The sequence below is a fragment of the Elephantulus edwardii genome, unplaced genomic scaffold (assembly GCF_000299155.1).
Source record: "Elephantulus edwardii isolate Elephantulus edwardi_28Jun2011 unplaced genomic scaffold, EleEdw1.0 scaffold00161, whole genome shotgun sequence".
Lineage (NCBI taxonomy): Eukaryota > Metazoa > Chordata > Mammalia > Macroscelidea > Macroscelididae > Elephantulus > Elephantulus edwardii.
Genome location: NW_006399911.1, coordinates 7,598,813 through 7,602,162, shown reverse-complemented (window position 1 = coordinate 7,602,162; position 3,350 = coordinate 7,598,813).

The window sequence follows — 3,350 nt, the reverse complement described above, 5'->3', positions numbered from 1 at the left end:
AGAAAGTTCAAATCCACCATCTGCTTGGCTGGAGAAGGATAGGCAATTTCCTCCCATGTGATTAACTGCCTCTGAAAACCCACTGGAGGGTCAGCCAGTGGTCAGTTCAGACTTGAAAGTACATAATAACAATCCTACAAAGAGTTAGAATACAAAAGCAGGCATATGTATTGTTCCTCACCCCTACTGGGGCAGGACTGTCAACTTTTAAGGGCAGTAGAATCAGGGACTTGAGGACAATGTTCCTTCCTAAGGTGATCACAAAACAGCACTAACTCAGGCATGTAGTCCAACAGCAGTCTGTTTTTCCCATGATGACTGTTTTAATTCCACTCTTGAGTAAATATGCTAAATATAAGATGGGAGCTGAGGATGTCTGCCCTGACAGCTCCCTGACGGCATATGGTGTTTGCAGCTGGGACCTGCAAGTGGGGGTGTTAGATAGAAAAAGAGTTGCGGGTGAGAGAGAAAAAGAAATTAGAACCAAGAAACAAACAGGCCTGTATTGCGTGGTCTGAGAGGGACACGAAGTGAGCACAAGTAGAGAACGTAAAAATGGAGCACAGGTGGTCTAGGGCAGCCTATTTTTATAGGGGTTCTGGGTCGGGAAGGACTAGAGAAAATGATATTAACTTGAGTTTGGGCTTTTGTGATTAGGCCCAGAGCCTTAACAGGATCCATTGTCTGGCCTAGTCCTGGATCTGGCCGCCCTGGATGTCACCAGGTTTCTCAAGGAGTGATCAGTCTTGGGGGCAACTGCGACATCCTTGACTTGCTTCCTCCCTTTCCAGACATTAAAGGAATATAATGGCTACAGGCAGTTATCCCTAGCTGCTTCATCCTGAACTGGAGCAACACTTGGGGGCTGATGTTGGTTTCCTGTAATGTCTGAAGGGGAAGTATCATCTTCACATGTTATTGGGTAGTTACTTGGGTGATGGCAGTGAGGCAGTTCATTAAAAATTTCTGAAAGAGATTTCTAAAACAGGGAGCAAGAGTTATAAAAAAGAATGATTATACTCAGGTTTCACTCTGGAATTTATCAGTCTTTGGTCCTTTACCAAGGATGTCTGGAGTTTAGGGGGAAAAAGAATGACTAGAAAGGGAGTTAGGATGGGGAGTAGCCAAGGGGGAATTCTGGTTGCCACTAGGCTCCTGATCATCTATTTAGGAAACTTTACAGAAACAATAGTTTTATCTTAGAAACACGCAGAGACTATCTTTTTATATAGTTAATAAATTAAGTCTCTTGTAATACAACTGCTATGTGGGGGTCAATTTGGTCTTGAACTGCAATAAGGTGAGTTGCAATATCATCTAGTGGATTTTGGGAAGTTTTTGAGAGATGTTGGAATTTTCTAAGGTGTCTAGGCCTGCAGTGTTAGAGTAGTTGATGTTCACTCCTAGGCTGGACACTAAAGGGAGGAGTCTTGTTATGGTTTGTTTGTGTTTGAGGTGCTGGGTTGGAGGGCTAAGTCTTAGTTAGGAGTTGGCTTGGTTGGCAGGCAGTAGTAGACGCTGTTTCTGCAGGTGAAGGAGAGTCTTGCTTTCAGACATCCCCAAAAGTTGACTCCAAAAAGAAGCTGAATGCAGTCTGTGTTCACTTTACGTTCATATGACCTGAAAAATGTAGCAAAATATGCTAGAGTTAGGGGCTGAGGACATTTCTTTTTGGTGGAAGGTACTGTTTCTCTAAGGCCTGTCTCTCTGTTGGGTGATGTAGAGAAGAACAGAAAGGATAGTTTGTAACAGCACAGTGCTGATTTTGATGTGGCAGGACATTTATATTAAGTTATGAAAGAGAAATCTGCTTCTTCCTAAGCAGAAGGCAGAATATGTTTGGGTTACGTTTGAAGATGTTCACGAGTTCAGCTTTTGGGGTAGGTTGGGTTGATGGAAGCTTTTCATAGGTTCTGGTTTTTGGTTGTTTTGGGGTATGAGTGAATTGGTTAGAAAGGGAGAATGGATTTGGATAAGAACTTTGCAGGGCTATGACTTTACAAGGAGGAAAAGATTGGACTGACTAGGTAGGGGTGGGAGGGGGTGGTTTGCAACATAAGTATGTGGCCTAGGGCATAATTTAGGCCTGATGATGAGGACTTGAGGAGGGGGTCAAAGCTTTGTTTTAATTATATTTAGAGAAGTTTTGAGTGTTCAAAAGATGAGCTTGAAGAACAGATATTCTATGCTGATAATTTGGATATTTGTTGAGGAACTGCTCTAATATATAAGAGTAATCAGTAATAGGGTAATTTTATTAGACTGAGTTTATTAGAACCACTTAGCTTAATTTATTTTCTTTAATTATATTGACTGGTACTCAGTATTTTGGGGTTAATTTGTATAAAGGCAAATAAATGATGAGAGTCAGAGTGAAGAGATAATAGTTTAAAAATATATAATTTATGTTTAATACTGAGAAAAAGACTTTGGGGTACTTGGGTTATTAAAGTGTAAGGATTGGGTAGTACTGGATGTAGAAAAAGTATACTTTTATTCATGGGTTTTACGTTTTGGATTCAGTTTTATTATTTGGCTTTTGGGCTGGTAAGATGGGAGTATTATAAGGAGATGGTATATTTATATAATGGAATACTACATATTACTGAAAAATAATTAACTTGTAAACCACTATACAACATGGGGGACTTGGAGCACTTGCTGAGTGAAATATTCTAGTTACAAAAGGACAAATGCTGCATAATGGTTTGTGACTTAGTTATGTGACCTAGGAAAATAGGCCTGACATTTGGGACTTCAGGAGGGGTGGAAGGATCACTATGTTGCAGGTCTGACATGGGGGGTTGGGAGAAGAACAGGACAAGTGTGGATAGACAATGACCATTGCATTGGAACAGAGAAACAAAAGAGCTGTTTAAAAGGAATGTATGATTTGGCACTATACATAGGATAACAGAGCAGAATAACAGGTACATACAGATGGCTGGGGGGAGGGGGGAGGTAGATAATTGTACAGATTTTTCTTAATATGTGCAATAATAAATTGGCAGAGGGAAAGAAGGTCAGTAAAAATCTCAAGACAAAATAACTCATACTAGAGTCAAGAAGAAAAATTATTTTTACCCGCAATATCATTGCATACTCAAGGCTCCTTCAGGCTTATGGTGATGCTATCCTGGTCACTCATAACACTCTTGAGGAAGCTTGGACCCTGTCAGTCTGCTTGCTCTTTTGCTACCAAAACTGGCCTGGGGCATTGCTGAGCCAAGTGTTTATAAGGACTGCATTGACAGCAAGTGGCAAGAGGTTTCCCTTTTGTCCCTTTACTTTTTCTTGCAGCATCTTTTGATATTTGTGGCTTATGTGACCATGATGAGGTTTTCTACACC